We start from the raw sequence: 9,937 nt of genomic DNA, 5'->3' as shown, positions 1-9,937 counted from the left end.
AGTTCGCATGCATATATACTCCATCTATAGGTCTCTCTCGCACACTATGTATGATTCTCTAGTCCAAGCTAGGTATCTTGGGTGCACTCATCGTACGCACACAAATTCCTTGGCTCGTTGCCCGTAACTCTCTCATGCACCACTCTGTCATCTTGGAGATCTTCCCTCTCTCTCTCAAACTCTCCATCTACCTAGGTCACACATACACATGCATATCTCACTCGCACTCGATAGGCCCATATAAATATCTATCTCTCTCCCTCGTTCTCTCTCCATCTCACACGCACACACACACAATCTCATGCCTAGCTAGCCAAGTATGATGGTCTCTCACTCAATTGTAGGCACACGCAGTCCCCCCTATATGTATATGACTAGCTAATCTTAGTTTCCATCACAAACATGTGCATGGTCTATCATGATTTCTCTTCGGGCATCTTTCTATCGCGCACACACCTCCCTCGATCTCCCACCCACATAGTCCCCTCACGATCTCAAGGGGATCTCTCTATCACAAACACACCCTCTCTCCCTCCCCATGCGTCCATGTTCTCCATGTGTCCCTCTCGACCTTTGTTCCTTGTTGGCCAGACCTCTATTGGACATGTGCTATAGGGGTGTCTCTCTCCATTGCAAACAATCACACACTAGCTACCTTCGTGTATCTCCTCACCTCACTTTTCTATCTCAGAGATGCATGCGTGATATGTTTGCATAAGAAACGAAAAAACACACTATCTCTCTAATTTATCGTTTGTTGTCACTTTCTCTTTCACGCACATACTCTTTTTGCACACTTACTCATTCTCCTTCACACGCACTTGATCTCTCTTGACTTAGGCACTCTCTTCGGTCCATAGCATATAGATTTATTGAAAATTCAAACATCACAAAGTTTGACCATATCACTACTAGGGAAAAGCCTATACACAAGATCTTACCAGCAGCGCATTTTAAAATAAGGCGTTGCTGCAATGTAGCAGAAGCACGCTCCAGCAGAACTCGCTGCTGAAATAAAAGTAGCAGTAGTGTCTCCTCTAAGTCCCGCTACTTCTATAATTCCCACGACCCCGCTGCAAAGCTAGTTATAGCAGCAACGCGTTAATTCGAAGTGCGCTACTGCTAGGTAGTTTAGCAGTAGCGCCTTTACCTATAGCGTGCTACTGCTAAAACTAGCTATCTCCCACCACCCACACTCTCCTCTATCCGATCCACTCACACTCACACTCACTCGATCTCCACCTCAACCCCCCGCGCCGGTCCTCCCCCGTCGGCCGCCATCGCCCCCGCTAGCCGCTGTCGCCTACCCCTCCTCCCTCTGTGTCGCTGTCACCTCCTCCTCCTCGCTGGACTCGGTACCGCCCTCCTCCTCCGTCCTCCCTCGACTCGCAGCTGGCCGGCCCCTCCTCGCTCCGCCCTTCCTCCTCTGTCCTACTCTCTCCTCCCTCCTCCAGTCGCCCCTCCTTCTCCCTCCTCCCTCCTCCATCCACAATCCCTCCTCCCTGCTACATTTTGATTTAGTAGGCTACTTCATATGCAACATTTTGATTTAATTCATATGATTTAGTTGATTTAGTAGGCTAGTTGATTTAGAACATTTTGATTTACTTGATTTAGTAGGCAAGTTGATTTAGTAGGCTAGTTGATTTAGTTGATTTATAGAACATTTTGATTTAGTTGATTTAGTAGGCAAGTTGATTTAGTAAGCTACTTGATTTAGTTAATTTATAGAACATTTTGATTTAGTTGATCTAGTACGCTAGTGATAGCTCTGAAGATTTGGCACCACCTAGCTAGATCTTAGGATTATAATTGTCCATAAAATTGCTTCTCGCGGAAGAAGAATCAAATTGCTTCTCGTGGAAGATTTGGCATTTGCCTGCTAGCTGTTGGTTCTATTCTAGAAGGTGTTAGTAAGCTCTGAAAATATAACTGAAGAAGAACGAAAAAAATCACAAACTACTGTTTTTCTTTCCTGTGAAGTGGATCGTTAATCCTTTGCTCATATTGCTTTAGGAAAATGGTGCCACCACCACCACCATGTCGACTGTGCAAGTCAACGTACGCCAGCATCCTTGCAACTGGCAAGCTGTTTGGCATCTACTTCTAGCCAAGTTTTCATCATGCGGCAGTAAGAAATTATATGAAATGTAGCAACTATTTTATTTTTAGTGTTGGCATTATTGCATTGTGTCATTTTGTTTTTTACACAGATCATCCCATGCAATGTGAAGTTAAAAGTCAACAAGCTGACAAAAGACACAGTGACATTTGAGGCTCCTGGGGGGCATACACTATGGAGGTCGAGAAAGGACGCAATATGTCGCAGATTGGAGGAGATGGAAGGGCCCGTTTCCTCGCCCGCATGCGCCTTACTGGTGGTGAGTTGATCAGCTTCTCCTTCAGAGCAGAAAGGCCCAAGCTGGCTGTCATTTATATCAACCTGGTGGAAGATGACGAAGATGATGAAGATAATGAGGGAGGAGATATCATCTAGAACTACATGTGTGTGTGTGGTTATATCATCTAGAACTACATATGTGTGTGTGTGGCTATATCATCTAGAACTACATATGTGTGTGTGGCTATATCATCTAGAACTACATATGATGATCGTCATTGATATCATCTAGAACTACATATGATGATCATCGTCAATATCATCAAGAACTACATATGATGATCATCGTCGATATCATCTAGAACTACATATGATGATCATCGTCGATATCACCTAGTACTGCTTGAGGATGCATGTTGACTATATATGAAATGGTTATCTAGTACTCCCTCTGTTTCAATTTACTCGTCGTGGTTTGAACTAAAACCACAACGAGTAATTTGGAACGGAGGGAGTACTACCTAGTACCTATAATGCTTTATGAAATTGATATCTAGTAGTGCCTAGTATCTGGAAATTGTAGTTTATTGAAACCGAAACGGGGTAGGAAGCGGGGAGAAAATGATGAAAGATATAGCAATAGCGAGGGGCTAGGAAACCGCTACAGCTAACTAATAGTAGCGCGTTCCAGAAAAGCGCTGCTGATATAGTCAACAGTAGTAGCGCGGGTGCGGACCGCGCTAATACTAACAGTTAGTTGTAGCGTCATAGTAGTAGTGCGGCTGCCCGCGCTGCTGCTAGCCTCAAAACCCGTGCTACTACTAGGGTTTTCCCTAGTAGTGCATGTACGTGGAGAAAAACAATTACATCTAGAACGGAAAACATATACCATTAGATTCACCATGAGATGTAATTTCATATGATGTATCTTTGGTATTGTAGATATAAATAACATTTGCGTAAACCTGATCAAAGTTTCCAAAGTTTGACTTCTAAAAAATTTACATGCACTGCATTATCGAGCGGATGGAATATCTCTTTCCCCCTCTCAGCTATCTCACGCACCACTCAGCCTTATCGGGGCTCCTCTATCTCTCTCAAACTTTATATCTCCCTGGTTCACACATACACATGTCTTGCTCGCGCTATACATATAGACCCACCCAACACTCTCTGCCCTTGTTCTCTCTCTATGTGACACGCACCCCCCTAAGTACCATAATCCCTCACTCCATCATAGGCGCAAGCACTCCCCCCCCCTCTAAGTATGATTATCTCTCACTAGCCATCAGGAACACACGTATTGTCTCCTTCCATCCATACGTCTATCTCGATATCTCTCGGGGTACCTTCTATCATGCACACACCTTGTCACTCGATCTCCCACCCATGTAGTCCCATCACGATCTCTAGGGGATCTCTCTATGACAAGCATATACTCTCTCCTCCCCATGTCTGCATTTTCTCCGTACGTCTCTCTCGACCTCTCTCCCTTGTTTGTCAGACCCCTCTTGGCCACGTGCTAGGGATCTTTCTCTCTCGGTTGCAAACAACCACACACTATCTCCTCACCTTGCTTCCATTGTCGAAGATGCATGTGTGATGTGTTTGCATAAGACACACGCGCTTTTTCTCTACTTTTATCGTGTGTTGTCCATGTCTCCTTCACACACGCATGCACACTTTTTTCACTCACTCTTTCTATTTCACTCTCTCTCTCTCTCTCTCTAGTTAGGGACTCTCTCACGTCCATAAGCATATGGATGTTTTGAAAAGTCAAACCTCAGAAAAGTTTGACCAGGTATATGTGGAGAAAAACATTTACATCTGGAACGATCATTAGATTCATCACAACATGTACTTACTTCATACTATCATTTATCTTTGGTATTGTAGATATAAGTAATTTCTTTATAAACTTGGTCAAAGTTTCAAAAGTTTGACTTTAAAAAAATGTTGGAACTACATTATCGAACGAAGGGAGTAGCTCTTTCTCTCTCTCTCTCTCTCTCTCTCTCTCTCTCTCTCTCTCTGCTATCTCTCACAGGCCTCCCCTCTCACTCGAACTCTCTATACCGACGGATTATACGCTCACTGTGTCAGCGTATAGCTCCGTATATTGTTTAGTTGACCGGTCAACCAATCCACATGTTGCCTTGTCAGCTCGTGTTCTCTATCTTCGTGTGTTGTCCCATGTGGCAGTGGGTGAAAATAAGTAAACTAGAGGCCCATCTGACACGCGGTGAAGTAAACAAAGTTGAAACCACTCGGGGTAGCACCCCGCACACTAGTAAATTGAGGGCGCATTGAGGACACACTTCTTCCGCGCAAAGGACGCACTCGCGCACAATTCACCATTGCATGGCGGCATGCACAGAAGGACGCACTCGCGCACACCCAGCACACACCACACACCAGCACACGTGTACACCGGCGTCGCCACTAGTTGAGATGGATGGCGAACCAGCCAACAAGTGGAGGCGGCTTGAGCCAAAACCGCATCTGGAGAGCCTGAACTTCATCAGTAGCCTCCCCAACAACATGCTGCTTGTCATCATCAGCCTTCTCCCCACCAAATCTACCGTGCGGACCACCCTGCTCTCCTGGCGGTGGCGCCCCCTCTAGCGCCACGTCCCCCTCAACCTCATCGTCCACAGCTGCCTCTGCAACGGGGATTGCAAACGCATGGCCGCAGTCTCCAAGATCCTTTCATCGCACCCTGGGCCAGCCAGACGCCTTGACATCTGCATGTTCAGTACCAACTGCAAGGTCCAAGCCAAGTTCGACGAGTGGTTCTTATCCCCCGCCCTAGATCAGCTCGAAGAGCTCAGCTTTGAAGCTAGATGATGTCGCTCTCTGCCGGCGTCCGCGCTCCGCCTCACGCCAACGCTGCGCCGCGCTAGCTTCAGCTCCCGCTATCTTCCCCGGATTAATGTCACGCCCGCCCTTCTTCTCCCTCAACTCAAATAGCTCAACCTCTTTGATGTTGTCATCTTGAAGAAGGCTATGGAGCACCTGCTCTGCAGTTGTACTGCGCTCGAGTACCTTCGTCTTGAGCAGATCCACGGGTTCATTAGCCTCCACATCGCCTCGACGAATCTCCGATGGATTTATGTGTCTTGCTAGCCCCGCAACAATACATCAATTGGGAAGAGATCACTCCGGCTGTTCCACGTTATGGTCATTGAGAATGCGCCTTTCCTTGAGAGATTGCTTGTATCGGATCTAGAAGGTCCAACAAAAATCAGGGTCATTGATGCACCGAAATTGACAGCGTTGGTGTACTCATCTGCCAAATTCTCCGAACTCTTTATTGGATCCGTAATCGTTCAAGTACAACACTCATCCTCTTCTCCGTCTTCTTGAAATTCACATTTTTAAATTTCTTCTTGATGTATTTACAGCCATCTTCTAGAAAATGATTCCCACAAGCTTGACCCAGTCTATGCGCATAGTGAAGATCTTGGCAATAAAATCTATTGGCCCCAATGTGGATCAAGTTGTTGGATTCCTTACATGCTTTCCATGCACGGAGAAGCTACTCATTGATGTGAAACTTCTTTCCTATTAGTAAACGGTAATCACAACATAGCTCAATTTTTTCGTAATTTTCCCAAATTATGATGACAAGTGTAGTGTTCAAAACTGCATCTATGCACTGCACCGAAAGAAATGTTTTTAGTATTTTTTTCTCATGTGATCACCTGCATCGTTGTTTTGTTGTACTACTATAGTAGCCAAGGCTAGTCATAGTGGAAAGTAACTTAGACTAGTAACTCTATAGTTACCCTAAGAGCAAGTACTACCTCCGTCCTGGTTTACTCTTCCTATTTTGTAGTATCAAAATTTGACCATAGATTTAACTGACAAAATGTTAATGCATGTCACTAAGAACTATATCGTTGGATTCGTATTTGAACATAATTTCAAATGGTATAATTTTTAGTGACATGCATTGGCATTTTCTTAGGTAAATCTATGGTCAAAGTTTTATGCTAAATATGAGGTAGTACAAAAGTGGGCTATAACGTCCCTCCACTATGTAGGCCCAAACACGTGCCAAATTCACTTGTGATGCATTTGGCATCGATGCCCCTCCATTGCTCACCTGGTTCCCCAATCTAGATCACCTACTTTGCTCCGGTGCCAAATTAACTCACGCAATGAAAAAATACTTGCGTGTGAGAGAGAGGACCGAGGCAATAAAAAACACTTATTTGGGAGAGTGAGAGGCTGGTGTAGTTGGTTTGATTGATTTTTTTATACATGTGGGTCTGTGTGCACAGCGGTGCCGACTCTCTCACATCGCGAGAGCGGTGCCAAAATCTTTTGATTTGACATTGATGCGTATTATGTGGCATACTTTTGAGAAATATGGCATCGGCCACATAGTGGAAGGCAACAAATGCCCAAGCTCTTCACATGCTCCTAGGTAAATGAGAGGAGAGAGAGAGAGAGAGAGAGTGAAAAAAATATCACTAGCTAGCCAACCCTATGGTATGAGCGAATGATATTGGTACCTCTTGATGACACGGTAATCTTATACAGCCAGCTGCTCTAATATGTTCTCTTCTTTTGCAGATAAAAAAAGACCCGAAAGTGAAAAATGTGCTGCACTATAAAAATCTCATCGAATGCCTTGATCTCCATCTTATAGAAATTGATTTGATCGAGTACCGAGGCAGCACATCTGAGATTAAATCGGCCAGGTTCTTTGTTCTGGAGGCAAGTGTGCTCAAGGTAATGACGTTTGGCATTCTCTGGCACAACAATGAATGGCGTGCTGATCACCGCAAGCGTCTAAGCCTAAATGGCAAAGTCTCACATAAGCTGAATTTGTTTTTGAAACATCAAGTGGCCAGAGACTCGACAACTTATTTGCCCATTAGTGACTTGTCAGGGCGGTGGATTTTAGTTTGTACGATAATGCTGCATCCACCTAAAGTAACGAAAGTTCTTTCATAAACTTCCTAGTAATTCCCTCTTCATAGGTGCAACATTACTCCTAACATTTGTAATATCAGTTTGAAACTTGTAATATTGTCGTGTTCTATTCCTGTGTTTTCAAAATCCAGCGAATCAAACAGGTCCTGAGTTGTTGATGATGTTGTGCCAGCCATCTCTCACCAATAGCCGTCAGATCTAGATCTGACGCATACAAACCAAACTTCTCCAGTTTTGCAAAAAGATGCCCGCACTTGTTCCCTATTTACAAACAACTCCTTGTCTCTCACAATCAGCCTTATCTCCTCCCCACCACATCTAGAAGGCCATGGAAAAATTTGGCGCGAAGGCCGCTGCCGGCGCCATCCACCCCCAATCTTGGTGTTTCGTGCAATGCATGGGCATCTACGCACGGGAAATTATGTCAAACACGGCTAGTTGTAAGCAGGCTAGCTCTACAGCCATGATGACAGTGACTGCATACGGTGAGGCTGACTGTGGTATGCCGAACACGGCGCCTATACTCAGGTGTCTTCTCCAGCGCGGGGTCTTGTCACTTCACTGTGAGGAGCAACACCTAATAATTTGACCAACGGTTAGTACGGTGCTACTACATTGGTAGTACTACTACTAGTACTAGCACCACCGTCTGGATTTAGTAGTACTACCACGTCCATCTGGATTTTAGTATTTGACTAGCAATATCTAGTAATGCATGTCACAAAAAATGTACTACTCCCTCTATAAATAAATACATGGTGTATTGTTTTATTCCTATCGGCGAGAGAACTTAATGTCTTTTTGCTAATTAATGGGATTACATGCAATGAACTAACCACTACATGTCATGTTTGGTAGTCTCAAGTCACTGAAAGCATGCACGGCCCACATCTCTCATTGGTTGATATGTCACGAAATAAGAAACGAGGAGGGAGTTAATGTACCGTGCCTAAGTGTTTTGGGATTATTTGGTTTTCGTAAGGTGACTTACACAACATTTTTGGTTACATGCATTAACATTTTATTAGTTAAATCAAAGGTCAAAACTTGGCGCAAAATGCAAAGGGGAACAATAAACCAGTAAACATCAAAGTTCTCTCGTTTGGCCCCAACTAGATGTCCGGTGAGATGACTACTGCACCGGCACAGAGGGGGACGCAGCTTCATTGACTTACTGCACCTGCCTTTGGGTGCATGACACGTGGGCCCAACGAGTGGTTGGCCCACCTGTCATACAGCCAAAGGCAGGTGCAGTAGAGGGCCGAGGAGTAGATGGCCAACACGCACGTGAATTCAACGCAATCTGCACTTCTCATATAAAGGCTCCCCACCAGTCCAATCTAGTATGAAATCCTACGCACCTACGCACGCTAACCAAGAGCAAGAGTGATCACTCCAATCGCAAGATCAATTGACTAGAAGCTAAGCTAGACCCATGGAAGTGATGAGCGCGAGCATCAGCCGGCTATGCAAGATGGTCCATCACGTCGGCCTGCGGCCCGGCACCGAGGAAAGTCTCCAGGTAGTGCTTGAGGCCGCCAGGGCGAGGGTCCGCTTGGACGACAACTCCGTCTCCTTGTTCGACGAGGTCCTCGTCGGCTTCCTCGACAAGTTCACTGTCGTCAAGAAGCTCGCAGACAACCTTGACGTACACCTCCAGCCCACATGCCTAGGCTCTATGATGCCCGCCACCCTCAACGGCCATTATGGTGACAACCTCTTCGACGCACTGGTGACCCTGCGACTGCCCGCTGTCATGCTGGAGAATGTCCACCTCGAGGTCGCGCTCGCCGCACAGCGCCTGATGCAGTAAGACACCATCAACATAATCACCCACGTCTATGCGCAAATCATCCACAAGGACTACTACATGCAAGAGGAGGACAATAGGACGCTGGCCTTCTTGGACCGCAGGGCAACCTTGGACGGCATTGTTCAGAAGCACGTTGAGCTCGCCGCCAACGCCGCTGCTCCTCACACGTCGGTTGGTGACCCGACGCACTAGGGCGTGAGGATGTCGTTGATGGATCCGTATGTATTTTTATCTTTCCGTCAAATCCATGTAGTAGTATATGGTACTACTAGTAATTATCTTACCTTTTGCATCAACTTCATAATTTTCGTACGTACTCCATGCATGAACCGAGCCAGAACCAAACTTCTCATTATGCTAGGGAAAATTGTTATTTCTATCTATCATGCCTGCCGTATTCGCGTCGCACCCTCACATGGTTGGTCCGGCACGCGCTCAAGGGGGGAATGCGTGTTGTGCTGCATTTTCACTTACAAGTGGGACCGCAGTTGAGCAAACCGACTATCGGCAAACCCCCACCCTGCCCACCGCATGATGGCTGAGAAAGCAGGAGGGAGAAGAGATGGTTGTAGCACGGACTCCAAGAAAATTGGTGTCTAATGGGACTCATGTGGGTGGCGTGTGCCGTACTGCTAGACATGAATGCTATTTATGGCCCATGCCACCCCACTATATCGAGCCTATATCGAGGTGCTGGTTACGTAGAAAAAATTTCATGGAGTCCATGCTCAGCCCTCCTCTGTCTCTCTTCTCAGCCAGCCAGCAGACGCATGGATCCCATCGTCTGTTTGCTCTTATGCGGTCCCACATGTCAGTGAAAACGCAAGAGGACCCACTAA

Source organism: Triticum aestivum, chromosome 7B (assembly GCF_018294505.1).
Source record: "Triticum aestivum cultivar Chinese Spring chromosome 7B, IWGSC CS RefSeq v2.1, whole genome shotgun sequence".
Taxonomy (NCBI): Eukaryota; Viridiplantae; Streptophyta; class Magnoliopsida; order Poales; family Poaceae; genus Triticum; species Triticum aestivum.
Note: the sequence above shows the minus strand (reverse complement) of the source record.